We start from the raw sequence: 21,876 nt of genomic DNA, 5'->3' as shown, positions 1-21,876 counted from the left end.
ACCACGAAATGTATGGCACAACCACCCACAAAATGCATATGTGGGGAAGAATTGAAAAAAACTTTATAAATTTTAGAGTTATTTTATATACTTTGTGGTACAAATGATATGTTATATACTGTTACAATGATACCCAATTTATATAGGTTTTGTTTTATTTTACTACTTTTAGATATTGTAAAAAAAAAAATTAAGAATATAAGTATGCTTCATTTCCATATTCCCCTATATATTTTTGGTTCCATGAGTTGGCATTTTTATCAGTGCCACTTATATTTTGATCATGTCAAAAACATCTCAAAACGTTTTTAAAAAGACAGTATTACCTCGGGCAGGGAAAAGTGAGATCCTGCTCTCACACAGACCACTGTCCCTGTCTACTTGGCAATCTGCCCTAAGTAGCAGACAGGTCAGGACACAAAGGGTTAACCTAGAGTACTGACAAACAGGGAACCAGAAAGATAAAACAGCAGGTATACAGAATACTGACAAACAAGTAACCAAGAAGACATAATGGCAGGTATTCAGACAAACAGGTACAGGATACAAGTTACAGGTCAGAATACAGGTAACTTTGTGTAGGGAGAGCTCTTGTTCTGTGATTGACACTTCAGACCGTCTAGTTGTGTGTCAGCAGCATCATGTCCAGAGTAAGGCTAAGGCTCCTTTCACACTAGTGATTTTTCCGTTATTGAAGTTCCGTCGCATGTTCCATCACAATTTTCGGCAAAAACCTGCCGTTACAAAACCCCTGACGGCCGAGACTAAATCGCATTGCAGCCTATGGAATTTTGTAACTGCGCGTTGTATCCCTAGATGCCCATAATTCATTACGGACGTGATACAGTGACGGGACATCGTGGCGGAAAAATTACTGCATGCAGTAATTTTTCCGCCACGATGTCTCGTCACTGTATCATGTCCGTAATTAATTACAGGCATATACGGGTGCAAACTGGCAGCTACAAAATCCCATAGGCTGCAATGCGATTTAGTCTCGGCCGTCAGGGGTTTTGTAACGGCAGGTTTTTGCCGAAAATTGTCGGGCTGTGTGACAGATTCTGGCGCATTGTGCCAGAAATTCTGTCTGCGCCAGAATTTGCACCAGAATTTAAAAAAACTCAACTAACTCTCCACTTTGCTAAGAAAACCAGAAAAGGGTGTGTGACCGTTGGGGAAAGGGGGCGTGGTCATCAAAAGGGGGAGTGTTCCTGACATTTTCATAAAAACCCAACATATCTACTAAGGTTTCCATAGAAAATGTGGTGGATTTCAGCTGACGAAAACCTGACAGATCAGAACATGTGTAAAAAAAAGAGAAAGCAAGATGTAGGGAAAAGTGCAAAATGTAGGGAAACCTTAGTATATACTGTGGAAAATAAATTGTAGGGAATTAAAACCCACAAAGAAACCTACACAACACTCTTAGTAAATAAGGCCATTATGTATGTGTGAACATACCCCATAGAGAGGTGGTCTGTGGCCTAGACAATGAGCAGTAAACAAGAGGCAGAGAAAAGCTGCTGTAACATGAAAAGAATATATATTTACAAAAGTGTATACCTTTACATGCCCTACTGTTTAAAAACTGATTATGGAGATGGGGATATGCCTTTAAAGGGATTCTTTACTTTGGAAAATTCCAACTATTTAGAAGGCCCCCTTAATAATAAGCAGATCATATTTTTTCCCCATGTAACAACTGAGTGCCTCTCAGTCCTGACACTTTGTTTGTATGGAGATATTTATCTTTAGGTAAAGAGAAAATAAAGACATCCTATCAACCATCACACATGTTGTGCCCTGACAAAGCATGCACAGGCATGAAGTGGCAGTAGACTACTGGGAAATCATGATTAAAAGAGTTTTATTAACTATTGTTTTCAATTGCTTAGAAAAACTATTATAGGTAGATTCGACTTGCCCCAGGCAGTGATTTTACATTTAAATTAACTCATGATGGGGTAAAAATTATAAAAAGTGTGCACTCACCTGCTGCGATCCCCAGCTGGTGCTGTTCATATGGTACCTGGTCCCTTGGCTCAGTACTTCCTAGTCTTCGTTTCAACACAATGATGTGCTGCTCAGCCAGCATGATTTTTTCTTTAAAACTCTTGCAAACATTCCATATTACTGCAAGCGAAAGACTGGCAATGCGGGGCGGAGGCTCGTGACGTCAAGGCCATGCCCCCTCAATGCAAATCTATAGGAGGGGGGGTGATGTCTGTCACGCCCCTCCCATAGACTTGCATTGGGGGGGCATAGCTGTGACGTCACGGGCATCCGCCACTGCACCCGACACTCAAACGCCAGGTGCAGCAGGGAGTTCGGGGGGTTCCCAGCAGCGGGACCCCCGCCATCAGACATCTTATCCCCTATCCTTTGGATAGGGGATAAGATGTCTAGGGGCTGAGTACCCCTTTAAGGTCAACAGCAGAACCTGACTTCATTTACAGCAGTCATCTTTTCTAGGTCCAAACAGTAGCTCCCAATGCTTAGCTACCCCCATGACAGCAGAACCTAATAGTACAACAAGCATACAGTTGCATGAAAAATATACAAAGCTTGTCTAAATATTGGCATGTAATAAAAACAAAAATAGCAACTCACGAGTAGACAACAGGATCCAGAGATGATAAAATGAATGATGACACAAACAAATGATTATGATGATGATGATGGAATGAAGCTGAAGATGAAGAATGGGAACAAATACAAAGGATTGACCCTAGTTAGTTATCCCAAATTTTTCCCTGAACTTAACCTAACCCCAGACACCACTCATTATCCTGACAAATATCCCCACAGATATCCTCGATTAACTTTCCCCAGCAGAAACAGCAAACAGGCACTAAGACCAACAGACAAAAGAAAGACTAAGCATAGACTAATCATAGACCTAAATAAACAGGCAACTGAAATTCACAACAGCAACTTCAAAATATAAACATAAGGACTACACAATATAAACACAAGGGCCACTGGAGTAAGTAGGACAAGACCTAACTACAACATGGCACCAGAAGTGCAAAAAACACAGAAACAAACACACTGGGTGGCATTTATCATTGGCTTTACACCACTTTAAAGTTCTAAATCTCCCAAATTTTGCACAATTGCATTTTTACGCAATTTTCAGTAGAACATCTTTCAAAGTTGTCTACTATTTGGTGCACTGTACCCCACTTTTTTGCAGTGGGGCTGTATTTATTATTTGCGCAAATTAAATTTAGAAGTGTTTTTTTTTTTGCGCAAAGCCTACTTTTTTGTGTGCAAACCTACACCACCTAAAAGGACATGTACAAAAGTGTCTATGCTAGAGCACAAAACTCAAACCTATCTCTGCCGCCCACTGGTTTCTATAATTGTGCAAAATTCATCAAGCTCTGTGCAAATAATACACCAAAAAAACAGGTGTAAAATTTATTCTAACAACAAAAGAAAGTACGTGCACTCACCACTCAGCGGAGACAGCTCGGCTTGAAGGTCTACAGAAGGCTAGGTCACAGCATTAGTGCAGGTAAGTGGGAGCTCGGAGGCTTCCGAGCGCCCACTTACCTGCACCGATGCTGTGACCCAGCCTTCCGTAGACCGGACCTTCAAGCCAAGTGTTACGCCTAGCGCTCCGGGTCCCCGCTCCTCCCCGGAGCGCTCACGGCGTCTCTCTCCCCGCAGCGCCCCGGTCAGTCCCGCTGACCGGGAGCGCTGCACTGTCATGGCCGTCGGGGATGCGATTCGCACAGCGGGACGCGCCCGCTCGCGAATCGCATCCCAGGTCACTTACCCGTCCCGGTCCCCTGCTGTCATCTGCTGGCGCGCGCGGCTCCGCTCTCTAGGGCGCGCGCGCGCCAGCTCTCTGCGACTTAAAGGGCCAGCGCACCAATGATTGGTGCCTGGCCCAATTAGCTTAATTGGCTCCCATCTGCTCCCTGCCTTTATCTGACCTCCTCCCATGCACTCCCTTGCCGGATCTTGTTGCCTTGTGCCAGTGAAAGCGTTTAGTGTGTCCAAAGCCTGTGTACCTGAACTTCTGCTACCCATCCTGACTACGAACCTTGCCGCCTGCCCCCGACCTTCTGCTACGTCTGACCTTGCCTCTGCCTAGTCCCTCTGTCCCACGCCTTCTCAGCAGTCAGCGAGGTAGAGCCGTTGCTAGTGGATACGACCTGGTTGCTACTGCCGCAGCAAGACCATCCCGCTTTGCGGCGGGCTCTGGTGAAAACCAGTAGCCTCTTAGAACCGGTCCACTAGCACGGTCCACGCCAATCCCTCGCTGACACAGAGGATCCACTACCTGGAAGCCGAATCGAGACAGTAGATCCGGCCATGGATCCCGCTGAGGTGCCGCTGCCAAGTCTCGCTGATCTTCCCACGGTGGTCGCTCAGCAATCGCAGCAGATTGCCCAACAAGGACAGCAGCTGTCGCAGTTGACCGCCATGTTACAGCAAATTCTGCCTCTGCTACAGCAGCAACCATCTCCTCCGCCAGCTCCTGCACCTCCTCCGCAGCGAGTGGCCGCTCCTAACCTCCGCTTGTCCCTGCCGGACAAATTTGATGGGGACTCCAGACTCTGCCGTGGATTTTTGTCTCAGTGTTCCCTGCATATGGAAATGTTGTCAGACTTGTTTCCTACAGAACGGTCTAAGGTGGCGTTCGTAGTAAGCCTTCTTTCAGGAAAGGCCTTGTCTTGGGCCACACCGCTCTGGGACCGCAATGATCCTGCCACAGCCACAGTCCAGTCCTTCTTTGCTGAAGTCCGAAGTGTCTTTGAGGAACCTGCCCGAGCCTCTTCTGCTGAGACTGCCCTGCTGAACCTGGTCCAGGGTAATTCTTCCGTTGGCGAGTACGCCATACAATTCCGTACTTTTGCATCTGAACTATCCTGGAATAATGAGGCTCTCTGCGCGACCTTTAAAAAAGGCCTATCCAGTCGCATCAAGGATGTGCTGGCCGCACGAGAGATTCCTGCCAACCTCCAAGAACTCATCCATTTGGCTACCCGCATTGACATGCGTTTTTCTGAGCGACACCAAGAGCTCCGCCAGGAAAAAGACTTAGATCTCTGGGCACCTCTCCCACAGCATCCTTTGCAGTCTATGCCTGGGCCTCCCGCCGAGGAGGCCATGCAAGTGGATCGGTCTCGCCTGACCCAGGAAGAGAGGAATCGCCGTAGAGAAGAAAATCTCTGTCTGTACTGTGCCAGTACCGAGCATTTCTTGGTGGATTGCCCTATCCGTCCTCCACGCCTGGGAAACGCACGCACGCACCCAGCTCACGTGGGTGTGGCGTCTCTTGGTTCTAAATCTTCTTCTCCACGTCTCACGGTGCCCGTGCGGATTTCTCCTACAGCCAACTCCTCCCTCTCAGCCTTGGCCTGCTTGGACTCTGGTGCCTCCGGGAATTTTATTTTGGAGTCCTTTGTTAATAAATTCAGCATCCCGGTGACCCGTCTCGCCAAACCGCTCTACATTTCCGCGGTCAACGGAGCCAGATTGGACTGCACCGTGCGTTACCGCACAGAACCCCTCCTGATGTCTATCGGACCCCACCACGAAAGGATTGAGTTCTTCATTCTCCCCAGTTGTACCTCTGAGGTCCTCCTCGGTCTGCCATGGCTCCGGCTTCATTCCCCCACCCTTGATTGGACCACCGGGGAGATAAAGAACTGGGACTCTGCCTGCCATAGGAAGTGCCTCTCCCCCCCTCCCAGTCCCGTCAGGCAAACCTCTGTGCCTCCTCATGGCCCCCGTCCTGGTGTCACACTGCCCCGTGCCAGGCTTCGCCCTCTGCCCTCCCTCCCCATTCCCACTCCTGCTGTACTGCCTGCCGTTGAGGAAACCCTCCATTCTTTCCCGGTGTCCTCATCCCAGGGGAGGCAGTTGCCGGTCAAAGAAAAGGGGAGACCTAAGGGGGGGGGTACTGTTACGCCTAGCGCTCCGGGTCCCCGCTCCTCCCCGGAGCGCTCACGGCGTCTCTCTCCCCGCAGCGCCCCGGTCAGTCCCGCTGACCGGGAGCGCTGCACTGTCATGGCCGTCGGGGATGCGATTCGCACAGCGGGACGCGCCCGCTCGCGAATCGCATCCCAGGTCACTTACCCGTCCCGGTCCCCTGCTGTCATCTGCTGGCGCGCGCGGCTCCGCTCTCTAGGGCGCGCGCGCGCCAGCTCTCTGCGACTTAAAGGGCCAGCGCACCAATGATTGGTGCCTGGCCCAATTAGCTTAATTGGCTCCCATCTGCTCCCTGCCTTTATCTGACCTCCTCCCATGCACTCCCTTGCCGGATCTTGTTGCCTTGTGCCAGTGAAAGCGTTTAGTGTGTCCAAAGCCTGTGTACCTGAACTTCTGCTACCCATCCTGACTACGAACCTTGCCGCCTGCCCCCGACCTTCTGCTACGTCTGACCTTGCCTCTGCCTAGTCCCTCTGTCCCACGCCTTCTCAGCAGTCAGCGAGGTAGAGCCGTTGCTAGTGGATACGACCTGGTTGCTACTGCCGCAGCAAGACCATCCCGCTTTGCGGCGGGCTCTGGTGAAAACCAGTAGCCTCTTAGAACCGGTCCACTAGCACGGTCCACGCCAATCCCTCGCTGACACAGAGGATCCACTACCTGGAAGCCGAATCGTGACACCAAGCTGTCTTCGCTGAGCGGTGAGTGCACGTACGTGCATTTGTTGTTATATTTATTGATACTTTATCTTCTTCGTATGTGCACCCCGCAGGAGACTTTGCATGGGCCACTGATGTTATGCAATAGTGGTGCTTCAGATGTAGTAACACTTTAGAATGCCCTCTCCGTTTCTGGTATTTTGTATTGTAAAATGTATTCTACCTTACACCAACATTGAAAAATGTCCCCCACTGAGCTTATGTTATAATCCGACTAGAACTGCACAAGCCCAGGGGTTTTAAAGACAGACAAACCAATCAGGAACTCTGCTCTAAACTATCCAGGGCTAACAACATTGGCAGATCCAGAGAGTAATAGGATAAGATCGAAGAGTTTGACATAAACACAAAGGGGTTCATATATTAAGCTTATTGTGTGTTGTGTGAGTGTGTGTGTGTGTGTGTGTGTGTGTGTGTGTGTGCGCGCGTGTGAGGCTTCTTGGTATAGTTTTCCTCAACTCAGCAGATTTCCCAAGTATGTTCATCTTTTTGATAAATTTGTTGTAAACTGCACAAAACCTGTGACAAGCAGACATAAAAAAATAAAATAAAAAATCTCCCCCCCAAAAAAAAAAAAAGTGTTTTTTTCTTCATGCAGAAATCATTATTTTTAGTGTTATCATTATTACTGTGATATTTTCTGGTAAGTTTTCACATAAACCATAGAATTTCTGTGCATGAGTAGTTGTACAGCCTTCTAGAAGAGTGTTCAGTAGCTGACTCGTATACCATTTATTCTTCTAATATTGTAATGTGTTGTGGGAAAATGTGAATGGCTTTTACTGCAGCTTTCATCTTTTAAGAGATTATGATGATTATTTGTGAGGAAACATTGTGTTGAAATGGCCGTGCTGATGAAAGATGTTAGTGTAATATTCTGGTATAGATTAATGAAGCTTGACGGAAAACAATTTATTAATATGCAGCAACCGAGGGAGATCATCCAGATTCCGGAGCACATATAACATGTCATTTGCTGCTGTTTTACATTTAGGACACAAACAATACACACAGAAAATCAGTGTGACGCAAGCACAATTTTCTGGGGATGATGTGTCCAGTCCAATCTAGTGATATTCTATAGGGGCCAAGCAATATCAGAGTAAGATCTTCCACCAATGAACAAAACTAGAAGAACTCTTGTATTGTCTACCACTAAGATAGAGACACAATTCCATAGAAACAAGCGTATGAAAACCCATGTCCTCTAAACTTCAGATAAAACATTTGCACAGTGGACATTGTTCAATATGTCTTCTTCTTTATTTACACAACATACCACTATTTATTGTTGTCCTGTAATAGAAGAAAAACTTTTCTTAATAGAGAGGTCTTTTGGGTCCTGTTACTACTATAAGGGATAATGTCACCATGTTTAATAAAAATCAATCAGCTTAACTATACAGAGAAAACAAAAAAAAAACAAAGTAGCCAATATAGTAAATTTTATTCAGACACAAATATACATAAAAATAATGATGACTAAACAGGAGGAGATACCTACAAACAGTGGGACAAAAACAGCGGCATTCCAGGGGTTCCTTAAATGTATGTCATAAATTATATAAGATGAGAACAGACATTGTTAGGATCTATTTCTCCTTGTGATCAGCGCAACTCCAGCCGTGTTGATTAGCAGACAGATTTAATGCACATGTATCGATACAGGTGGATGTTTCCTTACATGCAGAAAAAAACAGCTTCGCAGAAGAAAATCATACCCCAAAATAGATTACAGCCCTTTTTATATGGCAACACTCTAAGTGTAAGCTTATTGGCTAAGGAACACTGGTGGCTCATGGTGTATAACTTTATTACCAATCACAGGGTTCCTTTACACTTTCTTCCTTATCATAGAAAAAGCTTGTTATCCAACAAAAGTCTCATTATTTACCAAGGTCATTTGGATAGTTTTCCACCTTCTGGGCGCAGGCCAGGTCTAGGACAATGGTTAATTGAAACTAGATAAAACCAGCCAACACCATCTAAAGTTAGACAAGCTTAATATATATATAACTCAATGGGGGATATATATCAAAGGATTTAGACTGATTTTTCCTTTCTAAATTTGTCGCACAGAAAGTCGCAGTCTAAATATGTGCGACTTTTTTGCAACTTTTGCTCTAGAGGATTTTTAGAACATGATGCATTCTCGTCTATTTTAGACGGAAATGCATTGGAAAATGCATTGGTGCTGAATTTATCAAAAGCGACATTTCAGCGACAAGTCGCATCGGCTGAAAGTACGCCAAAATGTCAGACCATGCTGGAGCAGGTTTAAATACAGTCTAAAGCATAGATCCTGAAGTCTGTGTGCAGAATAGACCAATTGATAAATTAGGCGCACAATAGACCGGACTAACCCTCTGTAGTTTGGTCTATATTGATGCAGGACATAGACAGCTTTAATAAATATCCCCCAATGTGTGTGTGTGTATGTGTGTGTGTAACTTCCAGCATCACGTCCAAACGGCTACAGATATTAACATCAAACTTGGCACACATGTTACTTACCGTATATACTCGAGTATAAGCCGACCCAAATATCAGCCAAGGCCCCTAATTTCACTCCAAAAACCCAGGAAAAGTTATTGCCTCGACTATAAGCCTAGGGTGGGAAATACATCATCCCATCCTGTCATCCTCCCCCCCTTCATCATCACTGACTGTCATCATCTCCCTGTCATCATCCCACCCCCCCCCCCTTCATCATCACCGCCTGTCAATCCAGTGGTCTTCAACCTGCGGACCTCCAGATGTTGCAAAACTACAATTCCCAGCATGCCCGGACAGCCATTGGCTGCTGGGAGTTGTAGTTTTGAAACATCTGGAGGTCCGCAGGTTGAAGACCACTGTGGCGTTCGTCATCATCCAGACCCCCCCTTTACTTTTCTACTCACCTCCCCTTGGTGGGAAGGAAGGGTGAGCTGGTCTGGGCCATCTATGCTGCAGGGACCGTCCGGTGGGGAGGGTTGGTCATACCGGGCTGTCCATCTTCACCGGGGGGGCCCTCTTCTCTGCTTCGGGCCCGGCCCCGGACTAGTGACGTTGCCTTGAAGACGACACACAGGGACGTTCATGCGCAGGGATGAATGTCCCTGTGTATCGTCGTCAAGGCAACGTCACTAGTCCGGGGCCGGCCCGGAGCGGATAAGAGGGCCCCCCCCCGGTGAAGATGGACAGCCCGGAAGGACTAACCCTCCCCACCGGACGGTCCCTACAGCATAGATGGCCCGGACCAGCTCACCCTTCCTTCCCACCGAGGGGAGGTGAGTAGAAAACTATAAAGTGGGGGGGGGTCTGGATGATGACGAAGGCCGCAGTGGTCTTCAACCTGCGGACCTCCAGATGTTTCCAAAATACAACTCCCAGCATGCCAGGACAGCCGATGGCCGATGGCTGAAAAACTTGGCTTATACTCGAGTATACATGGTATATGTCAGCAACAAACATAGGATAGGTAATTTAACCCTTACTCAACCCTATTTGCCAGGGTCGGGGTTTTTGTTTAAGGTCCCATACAAGTCTATGGGAAATATATGTTACTGCATAACTTCCAAACAACTTGAGATATTTCGATAATACTTGGTCACATGTTACTTATATGTCCACTTAAAATATAGGATGGTTAATTCAACCCTTAACTACCCCCATTTGTGAGGGTCAGGGTTTTTGCAAATCAATGGGAAATGTATGTTCCCACATAACTTGGGATTGGATGACGGGATATGAGGACAGGATATGAGGACGGGATAGGAGGTCGGGATAGGAGGTTGAGATAGGAGGACGGGATAGGAGGTCGAGATAGGAGGACGGGACAGGAGGACGGGATAGGAGGTCGTGATAGGAGGTCGGGATAGGAGGACAGGATAGGAAGAGGGATAGGAGGTCGGGACAGGAGGCAAGGATAGGAGGATGGGATAGGAGGACAAGATAGGAGGTCGGGATAGGAGGTCAAGATAGGAGGACGGGATTCGAGGATGGGATAGGAGGTTAGGATATGGGGTTGGGATATGACAACAATATATGAGGACGGGATATGAAGTCAAAAGCTTCCTCTGTTGATTTTCCTCCCCAACAAGGATTAGGAAGGAAAAACCGGGCAACGCCGGGTACTCAGCTAGTATATATATATATATATATATATATATATATATATATATATATAAAACTCAATGTGTGTGTGTGTGTGTGTGTGTGTATGTTCCAGCATCACGTCCAAAACGGCTAAAGATATTAACATGAAACTTGGCACACATGTTACTTATATGTCAACAACAAACATAGGATAGGTGATGCAACCCCTACTCACCCCCATTTGCCAGGGTCAGGGTTTTTATTTAAAGTCTATGGGAAATATATATGCATAACTTAAAATATAGGATAGTTAATTTGACCCTTAACTACCCCTATTTATGAGGGTCGGGGCTTTTGTTTAAAGTCCCATGCAAATCAATGGGAAATGTATGTTCCCACATAACTTGGGATTGGATGACGGGATATGAGGACGGGATAGGAGGTTGAGATAGGAGGACGGGATAGGAGGTCGAGATAGGAGGACGGGACAGGAGGACGGGATAGGAGGTCGAGATAGGAGGTCGGGATAGGAGGACAGGATAGGAAGAGGGATAGGAGGTCGGGATAGGAGGCAAGGATAGGAGGATGGGATAGGAGGACAGGATAGGAGGTCGAGATAGGAGGTCAAGATAGGAGGACGGGATTCGAGGTCGGGATAGGAGGTTGGGATATGGTGTTGGGATATGACAACAATATATGAGGACGGGATATGAAGTCAAAAGCTTCCTCTGTTGATTTTCCTCCCCAACAAGGATTAGGGGAGGAAAAACCGGGCAACGCCGGGTACTCAGCTAGTATATATATATATATATAAAACTCAATGTGTGTGTGTGTATGTTCCAGCATCACGTCCAAAACGGCTAAAGATATTAACATGAAACTTGGCACGCATGTTACTTATATGTCAACAACAAACGTAGGATAGGTGATTTAACCCTTACTCACCCCCATTTGCCAGGGTCAGGGTTTTTATTTAAAGTCTATGGGAAATATATATGCATAACTTAAAATATAGGATATTTAATTTGACCCTTAACTACCCCCATTTATGAGGGTCGGGGCTTTTGTTTAAAGTCCCATGCAAATCAATGGGAAATGTATGTTCCCATATAACTTCCGTACGGCTGGAGATAGTTCAATACCTGGTACACATATTATGGGTCGGGATAGGAGAATGGGATAGGAGGTCGGGATAGGAGGTCAGGATAGGGGGTCGGGATAGGAGGACGGGATAGGAGGTCAGGATAGGAGATCGAGATAGGAGGTCAAGATAGGAGGTCAAGATACGAGGTTGAGATAGGAGGTCGAGGCAGGAGGACGGGATAGGAGGTCGGAATAGGAAGTCGAGATAGGAGGACAGGATAGGCGCACGGGATAGGAGGACGGGATAGGAAGTCGGGATAGGAGATCGAGATAGGAGGTCGGGATAGGAGGTGGAGATAGGAGGTCAAGATATGAGGACGGGAAATGAGGACAGGATAGGAGGTGGAGATAGGAGGACGGGATAGGAGGACAGGATAGGAGGATGGAATTTGAGGACTGAATTTGAGGACTGCATATGAGGACGGGATAGGAGGTCAAGATAGGAGGTCGGGATAGGAGGTCGAGATAGGAGGTCAAGATAGGAGGACAGGATAGGAGGACAGGATAGGAGGTCAGGATAGGAGGTCGAGATAGGAGGACGGGATAGGAGCAACGGATAGGAGCAAACAGGGCAACGCCAGGTACTCAGCTAGTATATATACATATATATATATATATATATATATATATATATATACACACACACATAATGTAGTAAATTTGAGTAGCTGTATTAGTCCAGTGATGCAGATGCAAATCAAAAAATGTTTAGGTATCTTGTAATACCTTTTTGATTGCACTAACAGAATTTTGTAGAGACAAGCTTTCGGGATTCCTCCCTTTATCAAGGGACTTGATAAAGGGAGGAATCCCGAAAGCTTGTCTCTACAAAATTCTGTTAGTCCAATAAAAAAGGTATTACAAGATACTGAAACATTATTTGATTTGCATCTATATATATATATGTATATATATATATATATATATATATATATATATATATATATATATATTTATACACAGAGAACATAGATATCAAAATATAATTTTATCAACAGACATATGTAAATCAGAACAAGAATGCATCACAAAAAATATATATAATATTCATTAGAAAGAAGATGGTCGGCACCAAAACGTGTTGGGGTGGCATCATCCTATTTGCATCTCATTCTTCCACTTTGTATCATGTGCACTTTAGGAACCTATCTATTTACTTTGTTTCATATAAACAGTACATTACTTCTTTGGCTTTATGCAATTTTTGGTAGATTATTATTACTGACCCCATTGGAGTATATATATTTTTTGTGGTGTGTTCTTGTTCTGATTTATGCATGTTGTAAGATAGCCTAATGCTTGTTGAACACTATCTCCCCAACCTTACCATAAACATCCAATAATAATTAAATTCTAGTGTCAACTGCTTAGCACCAAATGGATATGCCTTCTGGTGGATACTTGACCATTTCCATGTAAGATCCTAGCAACCTGGTGGGCTGATCTTACTCTGAATGTGCATGTTTTTTTATTAGAAAGAAGGGAGATAAGTTACGACCAAACTAGGAAGCCCCTATATACATTGTACCATAGGCTGAGCCTGCTAATGTTCTGCATACATTAATGTTAAGTGTACAGCTAATAAATCATTGCTGTAACGGACAGCGGGTGTGAACCCAACATGCCTTCCAATCAGTTTGATTTTGGGCTACTCTGGAGGGTGTTGTCTATGTAGCCCACTGGTTTACACCATCTCCTCTGATTTTTGGAGCTTTGCTGCAGCCTCTGAGAGTGATCCTGGTATAGGTAGCAGCTGGCCCAGCAGGCCAAGAGATACCAGTGCAGGGCACTAAGGGGACAGGCAGAGAAAAGTCTGAGTAATAGCTGTGGTCTTGGGCTAACAACATACATGCAAGGTCAGAGACATGCAAACAGGTTGGGGCAGGCAGCACAGGTTCATAGTCAGTCTGGTCAAGTCATACCCAGGAGAGGAAATGTGGTACCAATGAATAGGCAGAGATGGAATCAGGAAAGGCAAGCTGAGGTCAAACACTAGCATGTATCAAAAGCGTATTGCTCAGGCAGTCTAGTGAGAATAATGCTGCTTGATATAGTTGGCAGTCAGTGGGGATTGGCTGGGGACCCTTTTTGAGAGGACCTGGGAACTACAATGCAAGTAGCAGCAGGAGCAGGTAAAGAGGCATGGACTGGCCATACAAGGCCAAGGTAATCTCTGGCTGTATCTGCAAGTAAGAGAGTTGTCAGCCTAACAACTGCTGTAAAAGTATATTAAATGGTGCCATCATGCTCCTTTAAATAAGTTAAATGTTACTAAAAATAAACTTCTCAGAACTGTAGGTATTTGCTAAAAAGTGCAACATATAAAGACTATAGATATCGGAGTGAAAGAAATTATAGATACAGACCTGCTAAGCCACAACTATATTTACAAACTACAATGTAACACAGGAAATCACATCATCAATCTAAAAGATAATGGAATCTGTGATGTCTCCTGTGATGCTTAGTATCAATCAGCTTTTGCTGTTGTTTCTTATGGGAAAACCCTCACGCCATCCAGTAATGTGTGTTTACATTAGAGAGCAGACGCTATAGAATAAAAAGAAGTTTAATTAAAGTAATAATTACCATATTCACTACAAAGCTACTGGCTCTTTCATGAGTCAAAATGAAGCACATCAATAATCTTGTTCTCAGAGTAATGTGGTCAACATATTTGTTTATTGGCTGTCATGGTTGAAAAATTGTTACATTTATGACCAACACACTTGGCTCACAGCAACAGATTTAGATAGATATACAAAGCTGTGAATTCCATTTTACTGGTAGAAGTTAGAATGATTTTGTCTTCTTTAGATGCAGTTTTCACTCTTTACAAAGAGAATTTCATGATTTATTATGGTATAGGTCCTATACCTGGCATAAGTATCAGCATAATAGCAGCAGAAGACAAGCAGCATAGAACCTGTATAGCATGTTACAGTCTTTACTAAACATTTCTGCTGCGATAAAAAATCACTGTATATATATTTTTTGTTATATTAAACATATTCAATCATGTTATTGTTGAAGTAATGCACTGACAAACACGTTATATTTATTATAAGTGTACAACAACATTTACTGTACATATACACACAGTAGTCTACAGTGATCCCCTAAGGAGGTACTTGCCCAAGTGGATTATTTCTGGCACCCTTGATAGATTGTGACACTTAGCCCAGTAAGTTGTTGAGTGTCTTATATGATGTGATGTCAATGTGCAGGTGGTGATGTCACTAGTTCCAGCCCAGGGGTAGTTTTCTGCCCTTGATTTAAGTAAATCTTTAAGACGACATTTTCAATTAGGTTCATTGTAAAGTCATTTGCTCACGCCTAGCAGCCAGGGTACAATGCAAATATGTTTGCTTATTTTAGAAACTACACGACCATAACAATGAATCATGTATGAGGGCGGTTCATAGTTCCTCCTTCAAAGACTATGACAGTAAAAATAATCACTCAATTTCACCAAAATAAGTTATACACCACCTTTCAGTCTATAATCATGTACAAAAGAACAAAACAGCACCAAAATGGGGTATGTAAAAAATTCTATAAAGTGTTTACTCCTCCATGAAAAAATGCTATGTTTCGACCATACAATCTGGTCTTTACGAAGCCTGATGAACACTAGATTGTATGGTCGAAATGTGGAGCAATAAATGCCTTTTGCCAATTTGGACTTTGTCAGATTCTTTTGTACATTTATTTTAAAAACAGTCACAGATCATATTGGATAAAATTAAAGATTTTTACTACATTCATACAAAAGTGGCACAAAAACACTTCATTGTTAAAATTCTCATATAAGTCATGAAAGATTGGTGGTTGCCGTTAACTCTACATGACTCCATTTGCTTTAACGTTTAAGAACATAACTTTTAAAGTTTTGACAACACAACAATCTTTGCTGACCCCACAGCGTCCGTAACCTAGTAAAAACAATACACAGAGGTCTCCAGTGTTAACTTTAAACAGTTTTTTGAGGACTTGAAAGACTCAGAGTTTATCATTTACCATTTCCCTGTACACAAACAGGAAGATTGTTATCATTTCTAGCTGTATTCATGACAGCCCATCCACAACCAACCCTTCCTACCACACTACATCCAGTCCAATACAACACAAACCCCACACAGACCCTCCTTAACTCACTTGTAGCCTCCTCTTGGTGTAGGTTTTGCAGCACTCAACAATGCAGTTAGTGCATGCTGCTTCAGCGCGAGTTCTACAAGACTTCCTTTTCCATAGCTGTACTTCCTCAGCATAGTAATTCCAAGCAGTATCAAATTTCTGGGCAGAGTACTGTCTGTTCTCTGTGACACTCTCCTGACCTTGCTTATGATATCCAAATGACAACAACACCTAATGGATTTTTCAAGGGCATTTTAGGTGACTCACTTTACAGTGTCTCCACAGAACCCACATCACACTTTTCCCAGGCCTCTAATTTACCGTCTCTTCCATGGTAAAAAAAAAAAAAAAAATCAACTGAGGCCCTCCAGCCTACCAGCATTCTCATGAAAGCAAGTCCTGTGCGAGTATACTGCGACTAGCACATCGCAGTGTCTGCTGGTAGCGGTGTATTGCCACTACGAGCAGGCACATGTAAAGCCAGCATAGAGCGGACCTTCACCAGCGGATTTGCAGCGTAAAATAGACTGTAAATCCGCACGTGTGAATGTACCCTAAAGGTGGACTATCTGCAGGCAACTCCTTACACCAGTGCAAACTCTTTTATCTGCTCCTCTGACATCCTCCTATTATTGTCATGATGCAGTGTTCCAGTGTTCACAACACACATCCCCCTGTCATCACCAGACTATTTGTGGGCATCTGTTGTTGCTAGCACCTTGTCCTCCTGGCTACCAGTCAAGAAATCAGCCATATTTATTGTCAGTTATCATGGCAGGGCATGGTAGCACCGCAGAGTACCATCACACACCAGTCCCAGACATGCTATCAATATATACAGTCTACACCACTTCAGTCCTGGCCTACATTAAACAATACTAACAGAAAACTGACAAAATAAGGCATATAGCGACAAAGTAGTAATGCAAAAAATCCATTTTATTGAACACATATGCAAAGCAATACAAACATTTAAAAACACCTAAAAAAGGAGAAGAGGGTGACTGGTAGCAAAGTGCAGGAGGACCGACAAGGAGGAGGCTACACGCTAAGCAGGATACAGCTAAATAGCTGAAGTAAGTTCAATTCAGAGTATATCATAAAACACAAAATAGATGTGGCAATAAAGTGCAAATAGTACAATACTCTTAAGAGGTCAATGGTTGCCATCCAAGGTGCATAAGTCAACCATTGACCTATTATGAGTATTGTATTATTATTATTTTTAGATGGGATTAGCGGGAGAAAAACACAGAACAAGCAGTCATTTTTCTCCCACTATTTCCCCGGGCTCCCCTGGCAGCCACCACACTGCCGTGTGCTAACGGCAGTGTGAAAGAAGCCTAACCACACTCTCATCATCCTCCCACTGTCCCCAAACACACAAAAACATATATGCATTTATATCCAAGAGTATACCTTTATAGCAATTGCAAAATATACTTATACACACACATATCTTTATTTATTTTAAGATACACGAGTATAATCATGTTGATGTAATAGTAATTTAATAAATATTTATATATCGCTATATGCATTTATATATGTACACACACGTATATATCAGTGTTTTCCAAACATTGTATTGAATGCTTTTGGAAAACAAAAACTCCTCGCATGCCCAGACAGGCTTTTGCTGTCCGCCCATGCTGGGAGTTGTAGTTTTGCAACAACTAGAGATACTCTCTAAAACACTTGTATGTAAACTGTCTCGTTCTCTTTCTCTCTCGTTCTCTCTCTCATATACCGTATTTATCGGCGTATAACATGCACCCCCATTTTAACAGGGAAATTTTTAAGTAAAAAAAATAAAATGTAAAATAAATGACTTGGACTAAATGTCTCATCATCCCCCCAACTTCGTTTTCTTCTGCACCTCAGTTTGATCCCGTCCCCTCCAGTGTCACATCATTCCTTCCCTTTTATCAGTCCCTGTGCCACATTTACCCCTCTTATCGCCACCCCCCCCATGTCTCATCCATCCCCCCATGTCTCATCATTTCCCCCTGTCATAGACCACCACTAGCCATACAGACATTAAGCATTTAGAGCCTCCCCCACCATCATTTCCCCCTGTCTCATCATGTCCCCCATCATTCTCCCTCATCATCCCCCCACCCTTTCTCATCATGTCCCTCATCATTCCCCCCTCATGATCCCCCCACCCTGTCTCATCATGTCACCCATCATTCCCCCCTCATCATGCCCCCACCCTGTCTCATCATCCCCCACCCTGTCTCATCATGTCCCTCATCATTCCCCCCTCATCATCCCCCACCCTGTCTCATCATCCCCCACCCTGTCTCATCATGTCCCCCATCATTCCCCCCTCATCATCCCCCACCCTCCCTCATCATCCCCCCATCCTGTCTCATCATGTCCCTCATCATTCCCCCTCATCATCCCCCCACCCTGTCTCATCATGTCCCTCATCATCCCCCCAACCTGTCTCATCATGTCCCCCATCATTCCCCCTCATCATCCCCCAACCCTGTCTCATCATGTCCCTCATCATTCCCCCTCATCATCCCCCCAACCTGTCTCATCATGTCCCCCATCATTCCCCCTCATCATCCCCCCACCCTGTCTCAACATGTCCCTCATCATTCCCCCTCATCATCCCCCCACCCTGTCTCATCATGTCCCCCATCATTCCGCCTCATCATTTCCTCCTGTCTCATCATGTCCCCCATCATTACCCCTCATCATTTCCTCCTGTCTCATCATGTCCCCCATCATTCCCCCTCATCATCCCCCCACCCTGTCTCATCATGCCCTCCATCATTCCCCCTCATCATTTCCTCCTGTCTCATCATGTACCCCATCATTCCCCCTCATCATCCCTCACCCTGTCTCATCATGCCCCCCATCATTCCCCCTCATCATCCCCCCACCCTGTCTCAACATGTCCCTCATCATTCCCCCTCATCATCCCCCCACCCTGTCTCATCATGTCCCTCATCATTCCCCCTCATCATCCCCCCACCCTGTCTCATCATGTCCCCCATCATTCCCCCTCATCATCCCCCCACCCTGTCTCATCATGTCCTCCATCATTCCCCCTCATCATTTCCTCCTGTCTCATCATGTCCCCCATCATTCCCCCTCATCATCCCCCACCCTGTCTCATCATGCCCCCCATCATTCCCCCTCATCATTTCCTCCTGTCTCATCATGTCCCCCATCATTCCCCCTCATCATCCCCCACCCTGTCTCATCAGGTCCCTCATCATTCCCCCTCATCATCCCCCCCACCCTGTCTCATCATGTCCCCCATCATTCCCCCTCATCATTTCCTCCTGTCTCATCATGTCCCCCATCATTCCCCCCTCATCATCCCCCACCCTGCCTCATCATCCCCCCCTCATCATTTCCCCCTGTCTCATCCCCCCATCATTCCCCCCCCCCCTCATCATTTCCCTGTCTCATCATCCCCCCATCATGTTCCTCCTATGGCATCCAGTGGTCTTCAACCTGCGGACCTCCAGATGTTGCAAAACTACAACATGCCCGGACAGCCAACTCCTGTCCAAGCATGCTGGGAGTTGCAGTTTTGCAACATCTGGAGGTCCGCAGGTTGAAGGCCACTCTTCCCCTTTCCTTACCTGGCTGCGTGTCGGCTGTCTTGCGGGCTGCGGGGTCAGTGAAGCAGATGAGTTACGTCCTCTCCCGGCTTCTCTGTGCGGCATCAGGGATGTCACTTTTCGGTGGCGACTACAGGAAATGAAAAGTGATGTCAGTGATGCTGCACAGAAAAGCCGGCAGTGGACGTAACTCATCTGCTTCACTGACCCCGCAAGACCCTCCGCCTGACACGTAAGGAAGCGCAGACAGGTAAGGAAAATAAACAAAACTATAAAAAGCAGGGAAAGGGGGAATGATGAGGGAGGGGGGAGGTTCTCCCGCACTATACACAGGTACTGGTGGATTGTGCGGGAGACGCTGATTAAAAGGTAGTGCAGATCCGGACAAGGTAGGGCTCATTTTAATCAGCGTCTCCCGCACTATCCACCACACCAGTACCTGTGGATAGTGCGGGAGAAAACAAGTGACAGAGCAGGGAGGAGACTCCGCTGGTCACTGATTTAAAGTGGCCGCGGCCGTGCTGTTAATACTTAACAAGCAGACGCTGCTGCGGCCGCTTTAAATCAGTGACCAGAAGACTTATTGGCGTATAACACGCAGACTTTTTGCCTTAAATTTAAGTTTTAAAAGTGCGTGTTATACACCGATAAATACGGTATATATAAGCATAACACAGGAACAAAACAAAACCCTAGACCGTCCAGTCACTAACTAAACAATCCAGCGTGCCTTGTCTATCAACTGGTGGGCTTTTCCCGACCAGTTAAACTTATGCCTCCTGCCAGCTTCAACTCACTGTTCACACACAGCGTTTGCAACCTCTTGCTGTGTGTCTCATCCACACCACTCTTTGGGGCCACTCACAGCTCGGGCTGTGTGTTCCTCAGCAGGACCCCTGCCTCCCCCCTACAGCCAACTTGCTGTCTTCTGGGGAGAGCCCAGATTATTCTGTTTGACTTCCTTTTAAACACACTTCCCCTTTCTGCTACCTCATTAATTAGGCCACAGGTGGAGGTTTCTCCAGGGTTAGCTAGGGAAACATACCCTTTCCTTGCCTTTCCTTCCCTCTGCTCAGACCACCGGGAAGGAGCACTTGTATTCAAAAGGCAAAGTCCAACTGCCTTTTCTTTTCCTTGAACAACTTCGTCCAACAGGTTTTGAGGAACTTGGCTTACTTCTTCATTCGCACGTTCATCAGCCACCAAGCACAAGACTTTTGGTCACCTTTGACAAATTCCTTGTAAAAGGCTCTATTCATGTCACACCTTTCCAACGCCAGGTTCTTCACTTTGGTCTGTGCAGTGCTCTAGACACTAGGTGCGGACAAGGCAGATGCTCCAGGCCTTTGTCTTCTGTCACCGATACGGCCATAGCCCAAACTTTGCTGGTGGCCAACCAAGCCTGTTTCCCCCATTTGCAGGACTTCTACAGTTATCTCCTTGGTTTAGCTTCTGCCTCAGAGAACTTCTCTGCCTCAGCATTTTCATCATCCAATGTCCATATAACTGCAGCTTCAGAGTACCTTTCATAGGGTTTCACCTCAGTCTCAGCTTCAGAGGACTTCTCATATGGCTTTTTCTTATGGTCTTCAGACTCTATGGTTTCTTGAGTCCATTGCTCAGACTTTTAGAGAAAGCATCTCAGTCTCCAGTAGCTTTAAATGTTTCTGCTGCTCACTCTTGAGCTTAGCAGAGTTCCTCTTCTCACTTTCCAGCAATTCTGTCAAGTTTTTGAGAGTATCCTCCAGGGACAGCAGTTGTTTCTCATCTGCTCATTGTCTTTATTCAGCTGCACCATCTTGGACACTTTCTGCTCATAGACTTTTAGCTGAGCCTCTTGTTCAGAGAGCTGCGTTCCTAGTGAATCCAAGGAAGACGTGAGACTTAAGGTGCGTTTCGTTCTGCGCCTCCAGACTCTGCACCTTATGATCCATTACTACTTTCTCCTTCTCCAGCTCTTCCATGGCTACCAACCTAGCCTTGTGATCACGTTGTAGAGCCAGATATGCCTCACACAGGACATTCACTTCTTCATCCTTGAATGAAACCTGCTTGGCCAGACTCTCCAATTCTCTCTCCTTGCTGATCACAAGATCCTGGGAGCGAGACAGTTCATCCTGCAGAGCCACAAACTCGTTTTTCTGCAGCTGAAGCTTTGCTTCCTGCTCTTTCAAGCCAACTCGTTCCAACTCTTCTCCTCCTTTAGGGGTTGTCATCCCCTTTGCAAGGATCTTGGCACCTTGGGCCTTAGGGTAGTCCCTGGATAG

The 21,876-nt window shown here is 45.4% G+C and overlaps 1 long non-coding RNA gene across 1 annotated transcript in view; it reads right to left on the bottom strand.

Moving 5' to 3' along the window:
- The window catches only part of LOC130274092 (uncharacterized), a 99,679-nt gene that overhangs the window by 26,319 nt on the left and 51,484 nt on the right, over positions 1 to 21,876 (bottom strand). The window lies entirely within an intron of this gene.

The sequence above is a fragment of the Hyla sarda genome, chromosome 5 (genome assembly GCF_029499605.1).
Source record: "Hyla sarda isolate aHylSar1 chromosome 5, aHylSar1.hap1, whole genome shotgun sequence".
Classification (NCBI taxonomy): domain Eukaryota; kingdom Metazoa; phylum Chordata; class Amphibia; order Anura; family Hylidae; genus Hyla; species Hyla sarda.
This window is presented reverse-complemented; position numbering and strand designations above follow the sequence as displayed.